At 41.9% G+C, this 15,539-nt stretch overlaps 2 pseudogenes across 2 annotated transcripts; both read left to right on the top strand.

Annotated features, from left to right (window-relative positions):
* Positions 1-2,280: 2,280 nt before the first annotated feature.
* Positions 2,281-3,676, top strand: LOC309664756 (interferon alpha-1 pseudogene; annotated as a pseudogene). The gene has a single exon. The product of its transcript is annotated as an interferon alpha-1 pseudogene (transcript).
* Positions 3,677-10,695: 7,019 nt separating this feature from the next.
* Positions 10,696-12,227, top strand: LOC309664759 (interferon alpha-17 pseudogene; annotated as a pseudogene). The gene has a single exon. The product of its transcript is annotated as an interferon alpha-17 pseudogene (transcript).
* The last annotated feature ends 3,312 nt before the right edge of the window (positions 12,228-15,539 follow it).

Below are 15,539 nucleotides of genomic sequence, written 5' to 3'. Positions count from 1 at the left end.
TTATCGTCCTCTCATATCATATCTATCTAATATATGTTGGTATTGTTCCTTCTCCTATTACTATCATCACTGGTCCCTTCATGAGTATGGATTGAGCTCTGGAAATGATAGGGACTGGACTAGCTGTCTAGGAAACGGGGTTGGGTAAGACGGTGTCTCTCGCTTTAGGTATTTTACAGACTCCTGGGAGGTATTCTGAGGACACAGTAAGTCAGGTCATGTCTTACTATTTGGGCTTCTTCAACAAAAGAGCATAGACTGGGTAGTTTGTAAAGAGCAGAAATGTATTGCTCACAGCTCCAGAGTCTGGAAATCCAAGATCTGGCTGTCAGCGTGGTCCAGTTCTGGTGAGAGCCTGCTTCACGTCTCACACTGCAGAGTTCTCCTTGTATCATCATACAGCAGGAGAGGGAGGCATTTATCTCTGACCTCTTTGATAAGGGCACTAACTCCATTCGTGAGGCCTCCATCTTCACACCCTAATCAAGTCCTAAAGGGCCCGCCACCTGATACCATCACTTTGGCGGTTAGGACTTCCAAATACGAATTTTGTGGGGACAGAAACATTCAGACCAGAAAGGGCACTGAAGGCTACATGTCTTGGCATCCAGAAGAGACAATATATTCATGTAAATAAAGAAGAATGAGCAATTTATCAGGCCAAAAGAGCAGACCGAGGACTCAGAATCCAAACTCTTGATTTTCAACCTGCAGTAATGCTTTAATTATTATGTGTCAAAATTTGGAAATCAAACTGAAATGGACCCCATCGTCCCTTGGAAGGGAATGAAGACACAGGATGAAAATGATCGTTCATCAGTCTTTGTGAGGAGTCTCCAAAGAATCTCAGTATATAGGTAGTCATTGCCACATCTGTAAAGATCCACCGAAGAGTAACGCGGTTAATTGTCTGGTTGCTGTGACCTGTGTGAATCAGGGAGAGTCTGACTTCAGATACGTGGCTCTGTATGTGACACCAAGCTGGTTATATTCTGTCAGGACCTAGTAGAGGACAAATTAGCGACGAGGCCATCCTCCTGAGTTTAATAGAGTGCCGGGCAAAGGCTGAAAATTGTGCTGCTCTTACAACTTGAATCCCCAGGGCCATATGCACCTTAAAGGGAAGAGAATCCTAGTGGTTTTAGCAACAAACTCAGTAGGCATGACTGATACCAGTAGGAATAGAGTGGAACTACTATCCACTGTCTATTATAATCATGGCCAATATGACCGTGATAAATGAAAATAGCTTGGTCATTCGTAACTGCCTTCCATTAGAAGGAAAACATCTGAGAAACTGCTTTGGTTAAAATGACTTGTGGTGTGATTACACTGGGCCTGGTGCCGAGGATACCACAGAGAATACGACAGAGCCCAGTTGCTACAGAGCTGATTTGCCAAAGATGGTCACATACCTATTATTTATTGAAAGATCGGAATTGAAGAGGGCTGAGGCCACAGAACATCCACTGCAAAATAAAAGAATTCATGATCAGAGTTGAAAGTTAATTCTTTCCATGATACCAATCAATATTTATCCAGTTCTCAATTAATTACAAAGATGGTTTTCTTTTGTTTGAAAAGAATAGGCTTGGATTGGAACCTTGGACAGTCCTTTGGGGAATCTGAAATTCAGTGCAAAAATACAGAGAAAGATTCAAATTGATGATGATTCCTAGATCATGCATTCTCATTGGGGAGCAGATTGCTCCCATGGGTGCAAACATTAGTTCTTAGGGGTGCGAACAAATCTCAGCTACTACAATGGTGGGTGGCACTCCAAGGCTCAACCCTATCCAGCAAAATCTCATTCCTTTGTATTCATTGTTCTCTTTGGGTTTTCTTGTGTATGAGATGAGAGGCATTGACATTGAGTGCATGGAAGATACACAATATGCAGGATCAGTGCTACAAGCTCTGGTGGCTTGATGTTTCATTAGAGGACTTTCTCTCCATCATATGCTTGAACTCAAAGTCATAATGTGAGAGGTGGGCTTGGCTTACTTATGAGCTGTCCTTGTCTGTCTTGTGGATTTTGCTTATGTTTGAGCCTCAGTGTGATGTGGGCATCGGGAATTAAGCACAAATAGGTTGTATTTTATTACTTAATTCTAAAAAAGCTACCTAGGAGATCAATAATTATGTCTAGCCCTAAAGAGAAAAAGTTGTTGAGAATATCTAGATGAATATCTAGCAGCTAGTGAAGTTAGAAACCATTTTATGATATGAATCAAAAGTAATAATTACCTAAAAATAAATGTTAAGAAAATCATTTAAATTTTCAATGGTTTTAGCAGTTTCGATAGATTTTTAAATATATCTATACATTGGTATTCTTATGAAGTATTTGTATAAATTTTTATTGAATATGTAATTTGATACATTCCTATTTATTAAGTAAATGTATTACATTAAAAGTCATTCTGCACAATTAACCAAAATGTTAAATTAATTGCAGTAGCTTTTACAGTTAATTTTTAGCCTAAATTTTTTTTGTCATACTCACCCCTGCATTGAATAAAAAGAATAAAATTTCACTTTCTTTTTCTATTTATAAAGTAAAGATATGCATGGAGTACATATCGATGGACACAGTATATCTGTGTATCAAAATTTCATAGGGGGGCCATATGGAAAAATAATATCTAAAAAGGCTCTGTGGGCAGGAGAAGGGGAGGCAAGGATGAAAAACAGTGGTTGAGAAACGCTGCCCTAACCTATCTGGAGAGTGCAAATTGAAAAGCAAAAACAGAAGTAGAAAGTAAGAGGGAACGTTCAGAAAATGGAAACAAATTCATTCCCATTTAAGACCCAGGCATGAAGGAAGGTCTTCAGAGAACCTAGAGAGCAGGTTTCACAGAGTTCCCATCTCAGCCAGGCCAGCAGCATCTACAAGGTCCCCGATGGCCCCAACCTTGTCCTTACTCCTGGCCCTGGTGCTGCTCAGCTGCAACTCCACCTGCTCTCTGGGCTGCGACCTGCCTCAGACCCACAGCCTGGCTAGCAGGAGGAACCTGATGCTCCTGCAACAGATGAGGAGAATCTCTCCCTTCTCCTGCCTGAAGGACAGAAATGACTTTGGATTCCCCCAGGAGGCGTTTGGTGGCAACCAGTTCCAGAAGGCTCAAGCCATCGCTGTCGTCCATGAGACGATCCAGCAGACCTTCCGGCTCTTCAGCACGGAGGGCTCGGCTGCCGCTTGGGAAGAGACCCTCCTGGACAAGTTCTGCACTGCACTTTATCAGCAGCTCACTGACCTGCAAGCCTGTCTGATGCAGGAGGCGGGGCTGGAAGGGACTCCCCTGCTGAAGGAGGACTCCATCCTGGCTGTGAGGAAATACTTCCACAGAATCACTGCCTATCTGCAAGAGAAGAAATACAGCCCTTGTGCCTGGGAGATTGTCAGAGCAGAAGTCATGAGATCCTTCTCTTCATCAACAAACTTGCAAGAAAGACTCAGGAGGAAGGAATGACACACACCTGCTTCAACACGGAAATGATTCTCACTGCCTAACAAGACCACACTTCCACCTGTGCTGCCATGTCAAAGACTCTCATTTCTGCTCTCATCACGCCCTGAATTGAATTAATTTGTCAAGTGTTTTCAGGAATATTAAGCAACATGATGTTCTACTCTACAGGCACTAGTCCATCACAGATGCCCATGCTGATCTATCTATTTATTATCTACTTAAATATTTATTTATCAAGTTTAATACTTATTTCACTATTTATAAAGATTTAAATTATTTTTGTTCATATAATATTATGTGCATGTATACATTGTGGTTAAGAGAAAAAATACATACTTTGTATTTAGTCAGTTTATCATTTTTCTTCATTCATTAAATTCTTACTATAGAAAACTTCCTGTTTTGCTTTTTTTCTTTAAAAAAGAAACACCAAGACTGAACGTGCAACCTGATTAAAGAATGTATGTTACAATTCCTTGACCCATCATTATGATTTTCACGTTAGAAATAAAAATAGACTTCCTCTAGCCAGGTCGTGTGTTGCCCTCAGGACCTAGAGGTGAATATAACTAATCCAATTCTGCTTCGGGTAACTTTGATTTTTTTTTTTTAGAGGAAAGTAACCTAAAAACAATCATCAGTTAATACAGGGACTTCCCTGGTGGTCCAGTGGCTAAGACTCTGCTCTCCCAATACAGGGGGCCTGGCTTCCATCCCTGGTCAGGGAACTAGATCCTGCATGCCGCAACGAAGAGCCCACATGCAGTAGTCTGGGAACTGGGTTGAGAGAAAAGAAAAGGTTCTCCAATTCTGATTGAGAGCTGACTTTGAGTGTCTGAGGCCAAGGAAGGTTAGGGAGGGAGTCTGACAGTGGCCTTGCACACCCTCTACCATCTCAGCCACCTTCATTTGTGTCAGGATGAATACAGCCCTTCACAAAGCAAATACAAAAGCATAGGAACTTGACAAATACTGAGGGGCTTTACAAATTGAGAAAATCCATTAAAGAACGAGTCTCAGGAACTGGACTTCCCAGTCCTTCCCCTTCTCCATCATGATATTGATCTGTAAACAGCCGTGGGTTGGAATGTTTGGGGTTACACAGGCACATAGATTCCCAAATGTCCCAATCAGCCTCTAGGAACAGAGACAAGAAACTTCACATACTCCCCAAAACAGCACTGGAATTTGGCATTCCTGAGGTCTCAAGTTCAGAAAGAAATGGAACAAACCAGAGGACCCCAAATATTTTGATGGAGAATAACTTTCATCTAACTCCAAGGCCTTCTTGCATCCTGATGAAAGCTGGGCAAAGCAGCTCAGCTCCCCAGTTCTCAATTTAGCCTTAATGAAAGTGTACAACTGAGGACTTTTTGCCTTTCCTTTCTCATGGGACAGGCTCTGGAGTAGCAGGGACGCACAATTCCTGGCCATGTTTGTGGTTGAGCAAGCAGGGACAAGAGGAGGCCAAAGGGGAGGCAGAGCAGTATAGGGTCTTAGCAAACCCGGGAGTGGAACAGCATAGTCTTACCAGGCTTAGGAAAGGGATCTCCATCTGCATCAGGTACCGTACTCAGCTCACTCTCCAGCTACACTTCTTATTCCCACCCAGTATCCTGCACACTGTTAGGGACATCATTGGTCCTCAGAGTTGTTAATAAAAGGGATAAATGTAATAAGCTGAACATACTTGTGCCAGTAAAACGGTTTGAAAATGACAGTCTTGCTGCATCTTCTCTTGTGGGTTACTCTTGTCTTCTCAGGTGACCAGTAAATTTGTTAGCTCGGCATCTCCTTAGTCTTCCTTCAACTTCATGCATGATTTAGGGCAATTGTTTTCTTTTTCCTATAGTACAGTTTTCTCAGCTTTACAATAGGAATAATGAGACTACTATATTCCATTCAACATACCATCGCATGTTATGTGCTCTATATAATGAGAATATAATAAGTCATAAAGTTATCTTAAGTGAGCAGATTATTTAAAGCACCAGGGACATATTAAACATAGCAATGATAGTTGTTATTGTGACAGGTATGCACAAAGGAGTGAAAGCCATTATTTCATGCCCACTCAAAAGATACATATTTTTTTAAGATTTTTTTTTTGATGTGGACCATTTTTAAAGTCTTTATTGAATTTGTTACAATATTGCTTCTGTTTTTTTTATGTTTTGGTTTTTTGGCCCTGAGGCATGTGGGATCTTAGCTCCCCAACGAGGGATCGAACCCACACCCCTGCATTGGAAGGCGAAGTCTTAACCACTGGACTGCCAGGGAAGTCCCCAAAAGATATTGATATAATGCCATATTTGTGCTTTACTGAGCTCATCATTTTGTTATACAAAAATTCTACCTCTGTGAATTAAAATAGGATCATCTTTTTAAGTACTGTGCAAAGCACACACACAAATTTTTAAATTCTACTAGCAAATGAAATATTCTCACGGATGTACCAAACACTAGATTACAAATACCTATGGATCTCTAGTGGGCATCAAAACAAAATGCAATCAGTGCATTGGCACAGAGATATTTATCAATATTAAGTAGAAAGTAATATATTAAGTTTAAATTTACATCATGCTGAAATTAAAAGCATTTTGATGCAAACAGATTCCAAATTTTTATGCAACTTATCCATATAAAATGATGTTTTGAAGAAGTGAATAAAACTCTCCAATGAAAAACCCTGATTATATATATAAAGCTGAATGCTTAATCTATTAAGCCTTAAGGGTCTATTAAGCCTTAAGGGTCTTCTAAGACCCTTGTTTAAAACAAATGAGAGGAAAAAAATATTTTGAAAATTGAGATTAATTTCTTAAAATACTTACTAGGTCATAAGATAATGCCAATAAGCTACATCTTACTGAGGTTAGAGATCAATGTGAAGCAGCCTTGGCTGACAGGTCCGAAGCATCAGATACTTGTTATTACACCCGCCATTTTAAAGTCTGACCTTCATCTGGTCTCTGTGTCACCACCATCGTCTGCTTTTCTGCTCCTCCTCCTCTCCTTTCTTTGTTGACTCCACACTCTCACCTTAGGGAATTGGTGTTCCTCAAAGATCTATGCTAGTCCCACCCTTCATCCTCTCTGCACATATAGTCTCAACCTCCCAAATAGTTCCAAACGTCATCTCTATGACTGTTGACTTCCATATGCATGTCTTTACCCAGGTTCACATCTCCAAACAAATGTCATTAGCTCCAAACCCTCATATTTACCTGCTACCCTAGATGATCTCCATACATGGCCAAAACTGACCATCATGCAATTACCCGGCAAACTCCTGCAGACCCCTGGGATGCCAGCTTACCAACTGCTCTTGCAGAAGCTTTCCCTGATCCATGCAAGCCCACATACTCCCAGGAGCCTGTACTTTCCCTGTCACAGCATTAGCATTCCTTTAATTGAACACCTAGTTACCCATATCTCCACCAGACTGCAAGCTCTGTGATAGCAGGCAATGTGTCTACTATTTTCATTGTACCTGGCACCCACCACAGTGCCAACAATACAAGGGATATTTACACTTCTTTGTTGAAGTTTAAATTCCATGATTCTATAATATATTTCACAGTTTATTGATCATGCAACTGCTGAAACTGAATCAGCAACCATTAGACATGCTTTCTCCGAGAAAGAACAAGTAAAAGAGAATAGCTCCAGCTGCTATAACCTGTCATAATGCCTTGTGCATCTGCTTCAAAAGGGTTTCAAGCTGATTTTTTACTCTTTAAGGCCTGTCTTCTCTGACAGAGTGCTCCATTAAGAAAGTAATATCTTTGTTTTATCTACCAATATATTAAAAAACACCAGTAAAATCCTGAAAGCAGAGATACTTCAAAATACTTTAAGAACCAGTGAAATGAATAAAACTATTTATGTTCCTTTTGGATTTTAAGGCAGATTAAAGGTTTAAGGACACTCTGCTTTTCTTTAAGAGTAGGAGTTAAACCTAACACTTAAAATATACCTTTTGCACCCCCAAAGCAAAGGAAAATAAGACACAAAGCTGACCATATCATAATATGAAGAATAAATTTGGTAAATATAACAATCATCATAGAGAAATAATTTCTAATTATTACGCATTAAAAATAAATTTTCTCTCCATTCAAAAGTATTGTTTCCACTTACTATTGAAAACAATGTGCTGAGATGACTGAATGCATTTACAACTGAATCAGAAGAAAAGTCATTGAACTGAGCGAATATTGACGCGCTTGAGGCCACCTCTAAGCAGAGAAGACTCCATTGTAGAAGACTGGGTCCAGGTCTCCTTTTCCTACTCCTGGGTTCTCTGAGGTTGAACATACAGGGAAAGCACACTCTGATTTTCACGCCTTAACTTCCACTCTCATATTGTCCTGGGCACAACAGCTATGGACTCTCTTTTCAGATCGAGCCTGGTCCTTTGGAAGGAGTTCTTCAAAGTCAGGCTGGAGTCCTCATTGACCAGGACGGTCTTTTCCTCCCCATCTCCTGCACCAAACGAGTCTCCCGATCTTCCCACTGTTGATCAAGCCCAGTGAGGAACTTCAGCTGTTTGTGCTGAAGACGAAGGAGAAGTGCTGTATCGTCTCATGGAGAATGAGGCGGCCTGAGCGTTTTGGAACTGGCTGTCAGCCAGCTGGTGCTGATGCAACCTGAAAACCTTCTTGTCCTTCAGGCAGGAAAACAAAGAAGATTCTCCCTGTTAGGGGCAGGACTGTGAGGGTCTCCTGCTTTGGCAGGCCGTGGTTCGGGGCCGGGCACAGCTAAGGGTACAGACAGGGCTGGAGAACATCATCCTGGGTGTCATCAGTGAGGAGGGTGGCAGGCCCCGCTGAGCCTGGTGATGCAGGTGTCTGGCTGTGGGAGCCTGTATCCAGCTGCTCTGAGTACCTGCCTGCAAATGAGACTCTTAAATAGGCCAGGATTGTCATTTCTCTACTTATCCCAGTGTTGTTCCCATGTTTTTGCAATTTGTCTTCCATTTATGAGCAACATAGAATGTCACAACTTCAATTCTTCTTTTATTGCACTGGAAATTAAACACACTCCTGGAACATGAAAGAGTGTCAATCCAATAGGATGTATTCATCTAAATGAGACCCAAGGTTGAAATAAAAACCTGAGTCTCAATATATCTCTTTTTCAATTCTGATAAGAATACTTAGAGGTTTGACCCTGTACTCTATTTTGCCACTTCTTAAATTGCACCAAAATACAACTAGCCTCACCTCGCTGCATTTTCCTCTAAAGGGACTGATACATTAGATTTAAATTCTTCTACATTTCTTTACAGGACCATAGCTCACATTTTCTGACAGTTTACAGATAATGGTGACCTAAAAATGAACAGCAAGGGTGAATTCATGCAGTTCTCTTCATTCTGTCACCAGAAATGTTCTGACTGCACATATATGTGACAATGCGCTTGGCAATGTGGATTCCAGGAAAGTAAGGCAGGGATGGTGACTGCCCTCCAGGGAGCAGGGAGGACAGACTTCAGAGGCAGGATTAGGATGAAGGCAGCACCGCGTGCTCAGTGCAGCTGAGGGCCAGTGCTCAGAGCTGATGAAGAGGAGAGACTGGGAGTAGCAGAAAGCTCCACTCTGACCAAAATCTGGGGCTCCTGAATTTAAATGACATCAGATTTTCATTTCCTCTTTTAAAAAATGGAGACAACTTTAGTTGTGGTCACACAAGACATTGCCTAGATCAAATAAAATAAAGTTTGCAAAGTATAGGCTGAGAATTTGAACAGAGTGAATGATAGCAGCCTTTTGTATTAATATAACAAATGGTAACCTGTATAGTCCACCCTCAGCCCAGCCAAGAGAAGCTCTGACTACAGGTTCCTTAACACTCAGGGGTCTGCATGTTGAGGCCCCCAAATGCAAACTCTAGGAGAGGGATTGCCTGTCGGCCTGCGAAGGAGTAGAGACCTAGTCTCTACCCTTAGAGCAGGGCCCGGTACATTAAGGAGAACTCCTATGGTATCTGAAGCTCTTTGCAGCATCTAAGAAAGTGTTTTGACCTCCTCCCCACAAAAAAAAAAAAAAGGCTGCTTTGTGACTAGTATAAATGAGATAAATAGTCCTTTTCCTCACCTTATTTTGTTTCAGACCACCTCTGGTGTTAATTTTTAAGACACAGATTAAATTATACTTTCAAAACAAACACATAACCTCAGAGCAAAAGAGATCAGATTTCTGGTTACCATAGCCAAGGGGGTGTGGGTTGAGAAAATCAGATGAAGGCAGTCAAAAGGGTTTTTTCTTCCTTAAAAAAAAGACATTAAAATAATGTTGTAGAGACCAGGAAAAGGGTTAGAAATATATATATGGGGGAGAGAGTGATGAGAAGTAAAGCATTCCTAGATTTTCAGCCATGGAACAGCACAATACTCTTAATTCAAAAGCTATTTCCTGGGTTAGCATTAGGGCAATGTTAAGCTGGTACTTCTCTTAAGCACGAATGGTAAGAAGGCACCAAATCTAAGTCATCAAGATAAAGGATGTTTTAATGCAATATTTTAAAATGAAAATTAATACCAAAATATGCACGAGGAACAAAATATAAAAATTTTAAGTAAAGAAATGAAGTTGACCTCCATTTGCATGGCCCTGACAGTCTTACAAAGTAAGCCTTCATGATGTAAATGAAATTTGGGCAAATTCCACTTAGTGTATAAAATTCTTACTAAAGAAAAATGAAAAAGTCTGACCTGCTAAATGTCCTCAGTTGCTTGTACACACCAACCCTTCTTTCTAACCATATAGTCAAGGTGAGGTCCTGGGAAAGACATTTCAGGAACATGAGTTAAAAATCAGTTAAGACTATCACGGGGTCATTAGAAATCGTCAAACATGGTAATTCCCTCAATTAAAAACAAGTGGAAAAGTAATCTTGAAAGTATTAATGAGTTGGCTTCCATTAAAGGTAGAAAAGTAAAACTGCATTAAACACTTGGGATTTCCCTGGTGGCGCAGTGGTTAAGAATCCACCTGCCTACGCAGGGCACACGGGTTTGATCCCTGGTCTAGGAAGGTCCCACGTGCCTTGGAGCAACTAAGTCCACGTGCTGCTGCTACTGAGCCTGTGCTCTGGAGCCCGCGAGCCGCAAATACTGAGCCTGCGCGCCCAGAGCCCGTGCTCCGCAACAAGAGAAGCCACCGCAATGAGAAGCCCGCGCACCGCAACAAAGACTGAACCCAGCCTAAAACAAATCAACCCAGCCTAAAATAAATAAACCCAGCCTAAAATAAACAAATAATTAATTATATTAAATACTTTAGTATAAAGACAATAGTTTAAATAAAGTTTAATAAAATGCTCTATTTTAATATGAAAATATATTTTAATATTCTATGCTTAATATTGAAAATATTTTAACATAAATTTATTATAAAAATATGAAACATTTAAAATATTTAATTTAAATATGATATGAATTAAGTTAAATATAAAATTAACTTTAAAATACAACAAATAAAATGCTGTGAGTGTTTTAATATTCCTACTTTTCAGATATTCAGTACTTTCTCCCTCACTTTAACGCTGTATCCCTGAAAGACACCATGAAGTCCCAGAGCATCTACAGGGGCGCTCAGCTCCCGCGTCCTCGGCCCCGGTGGTGGCCGCGCTCCGACTCACCCGCAGGGCGGCCCCAACATCGTCCTGTCGTCCCATCGCCGCCGCCGCCGCGTTCCCTTTTCTCTGAGCCTTCGCTGCCTCGCGCCAGAAACGAGCCCGAATCTGTAAACTCGGCTCCCCTTTCTCTGAGGCTGGGAATCGCTCTGATTCCCCACCTCAGACCGCTCAGAAAAAGGCTTCTTTCCCCAAAATTGCCTCGCTCAAGTTTCTGTGAGAAAATAAAGCGCAAAACTCAGGGGAAGCCCCGAAAACGCAAGGTTCCGGTTCCCAACCAGACAAAAATGTCGCTGGCCAGGCCGCGACAAGGCTTCCTCTTCAACACTCGGCACCGAGTAAACGAAGGTGTTTCGCGCGCTATGCTGACTATTAAAGCAGCCTCAGAGACTACGTTTCGCCCTGTCTCTCGAACCGCAGAAGACAGCCGCAGACTGCAAACTCAGTAGTCGGCGTTTCCCAAACAAACCCTGCGCCCTCCACCGGCCGCCTAGGGAAGGACGCGTCCACAGTTCCAGGGAAGGAAGCTGCCCACTAATTGTTTGGCGGTGCCCGCGCGCCCCCTGGCGGCCATCTAGTGAATCACTCATTCTCAATGGCCCAGATCTATTTGCTAGTGGCAGGAGTGATGCTCTGCTCCATCCCTGCTTGCTCTCTTGGCTGGAACTTGCCTAGAAGCCATAGCCAGGAAAACAAGGAAGTCTTCCAACATTTGGGACAGATGCAAAGGATCCCCTCTCAGTGGTGCCTAAAGGACAGAACCGACTTCAAATGTCCTTGGAAAAGAGAGAATATCACCCCAATCCAGATGACTCAAGGCACCTGTCACCACCATCTGATGCTCCAGCAGATCTTCAACCTCTTCGCCACGGAGGACAGCCGTGCTGCCTGGAACAACACCCTCCTCGAGAAACTTCTCTCCAGCCTTCATCTGAGGCTGCACCGACTGGAGCAGCTGAAAAAAGACAATCTAGATTGTCGAGATTTGGGACTGGCTGCCCGGGAGTATTTCCACGGAATCCATGTCTACCTGAAGGCAAAGGAATACAGCCCCTGTGCCTGGGAGGTTGTCAGAGTGGAAATTGAAAGGTGCCTTTCCCTTATGTAAGAATCCTCAAAGAAATGTCAACAAATACCGAATATTTTTTATACTCGTGACACTTTTCATTCAATTACATTAGTGTTCAAGTCCAAAGCAACCTCGACTTGTGTTTCCTCACAGGCTGAAAAATGTCTGAAATGAAAATCATGATTTTAAAAAAGTTTTTGACAGAAGAACACAATCTCCTTTCTTTTTTTCTTTTTTAAATATTTATTTAATTAAATTAATTTATTTATTTATGGCTGTGTTGGGTCTTCGTTTCTGTGCGAGGGCTTTCTCTCTAGTTGCGGCAAGTGGGGGCCACTCTTCATCGAGGTGAGGGGGCCTCTCATTATCGCGGCCTCTCCCGCTGCGGAGCACAGGCTCCAGACGTGCAGGCTCAGCAATTGTGGCTCACGGGCCTAGTTTCTCCGCGGCATGTGGGATCTTTCCAGACCAGGGCTCGAACACCCTGTCCCCTGCATTAGCAGGCAGATTCTAAACCACTGCGCCACCAGGGAAGCCCCAATCTCTTTTCTTGTATGAATAATTTTATAACGTAATTTAAAAGATCACTTTAAGTTTTGGGAGGGGTATTTGCTATTTTCAACATATGAAGTATAGAAAGGATTTTTGGATAGTGTGGTGTTAAGAGATATTTGTCAGGTAACTTAAGGCTGACTGCTGTAACAGATAAACAGAATGCTGTCAGGAATTTGATCATAATAGAGTCTTATCTTTCCCTGGTATAAGAACACAAGGCAGGCATTCCTGATCAGATGGATGTTCTAAGTTGCTCTCCAAAGAGTGATTCGGGGACATGGGTACCCCCTGTTTTGTGGATTTTTCCATCATCAACAGGTGACTCCAAATTTTTCTGCAGTACTTGAGTCTATTCCACTCAGTGGTAAAGGAAAAAATGTCTGGTGCATCACATGGGAGGTTTTCAAGGGCCAGGACTATACAGCGCAAGAGCACTTCTGCTCACATTACATGGCCTGGATTTATCCTTGTGGAAATCACACTGCAAAGACGTTGGGAAATTATTGGATGATTAATGGACGAGGAGACAAGTTCAGTGCATAAGACCACCTGTAAAGTACTAATAGCTTTACACTATTTGTCCTAATGAAGTTCTGGGTGTGGGTGGAGAGGAACAACTAATGTTCTTGCTTGCACACACTTCGTTAAAAAACAATCTGACCCACAGAGAAAGAGAAATATCGTTTATATGTGGAATCTAAAAAAAATGATACAAATGAACTTATTTACAAAACACAAACGGACTCACAGACTAACAGAACAAACTTATGGTTACCGGGGAGAAGGGTGTGTGGGAGGGATAGTTGGGGAGTTTGGGATTGACATAAACACACTGCTATATTTGGGATGGATGGCCAACAGGGACCTACTGTGTAGCACAGGGAACTCTGCTCAGTATTATGTGGCAACCTAGATGGGAGGGGAGTTTGAGAAAGAATGGCTGCATGTATGCGTGTGGCTGAATCACTTTGCTGTACACCTGAGGCTAGCACAGCATTGTTAATCAGATATACTCCAGTCTGAAATAAAAAGTTTAAAAATCTCTCATCGTCTAGTTCTGCCTTAAAAGAAAGAAAACAGTCAAGTTTGGAAGTTTATCCTCAGACTCAGTGGTATTATGATTTCATGTATTTTTATTGTTCATTTGCTGAAATAAAGAAAACTAAAACACAACACACCCACAATCAGAGCCAAATTCTTATTCCACAAGTTCAGCTTGGGGAAGATGACACGGATGTCACTCAGAGTTCACAGTATCATAGACTGTTTGAAAGAAGCATTCAAGTTGATGCCCAAAGGCATAGCCTACGAGGAAAATATCCACAAATGTAGACACAAGTTGTTTCCTTAGTGCCTGAGGGAGACGAGAAAAGTATGATCAGGCAGTTCCTTGCAAGTACTTGAGGATGACTGAAGAAAAAGTGGAGAGCAACTCTCCCATTTGCGTCCAGGCCCGTGATTCTCATCCTGCTCTTCTAAGTACTGAAAATGCAAACTTGAAGAAGAAAATATTCCTGCACATGATCTTTAAAAAAATATCTCACACAATATTCCATTATCACTTCCCTTGTAGAACCATGAAGAATTTACAAAGTCTCTGTAGATTATCGTCCTCTCATATCATATCTATCTAATATATGTTGGTATTGTTCCTTCTCCTATTACTATCATCACTGGTCCCTTCATGAGTATGGATTGAGCTCTGGAAATGATAGGGACTGGACTAGCTGTCTAGGAAACGGGGTTGGGTAAGACGGTGTCTCTCGCTTTAGGTATTTTACAGACTCCTGGGAGGTATTCTGAGGACACAGTAAGTCAGGTCATGTCTTACTATTTGGGCTTCTTCAACAAAAGAGCATAGACTGGGTAGTTTGTAAAGAGCAGAAATGTATTGCTCACAGCTCCAGAGTCTGGAAATCCAAGATCTGGCTGTCAGCGTGGTCCAGTTCTGGTGAGAGCCTGCTTCACGTCTCACACTGCAGAGTTCTCCTTGTATCATCATACAGCAGGAGAGGGAGGCATTTATCTCTGACCTCTTTGATAAGGGCACTAACTCCATTCGTGAGGCCTCCATCTTCACACCCTAATCAAGTCCTAAAGGGCCCGCCACCTGATACCATCACTTTGGCGGTTAGGACTTCCAAATACGAATTTTGTGGGGACGGAAACATTCAGACCAGAAAGGGCATTGAAGGCTACATGTCTTGGCATCCAGAAGAGACAATATATTCATGTAAATAAAGAAGAATGAGCAATTTATCAGGCCAAAAGAACAGACCGAGGACTCAGAATCCAAACTCTTGATTTTCAACCTGCAGTAATGCTTTAATTATTATGTGTCAAAATTTGGAAATCAAACTGAAATGGACCCCATCGTCCCTTGGAAGGGAATGAAGACACAGGATGAAAATGATCGTTCATCAGTCTTTGTGAGGAGTCTCCAAAGAATCTCAGTATATAGGTAGTCATTGCCACATCTGTAAAGATCCACCGAAGAGTAACGTGGTTAATTGTCTGGTTGCTGTGACCTGTGTGAATCAGGGAGAGTCTGACTTCAGATACGTGGCTCTGTATGTGACACCAAGCTGGTTATATTCTGTCAGGACCTAGTAGAGGACAAATTAGCGACGAGGCCATCCTCCTGAGTTTAATAGAGTGCCGGGCAAAGGCTGAAAATTGTGCTGCTCTTACAACTTGAATCCCCAGGGCCATATGCACCTTAAAGGGAAGAGAATCCTAGTGGTTTTAGCAACAAACTCAGTAGGCATGACTGATACCAGTAGGAATAGAGTGGAACT

Source organism: Balaenoptera physalus, assembly GCF_965194825.1.
Source record: "Balaenoptera physalus genome assembly, chromosome: 7".
NCBI lineage: Eukaryota > Metazoa > Chordata > Mammalia > Artiodactyla > Balaenopteridae > Balaenoptera > Balaenoptera physalus.
Note: the sequence above shows the minus strand (reverse complement) of the source record. Positions and strands in the feature narration are given on the sequence as shown.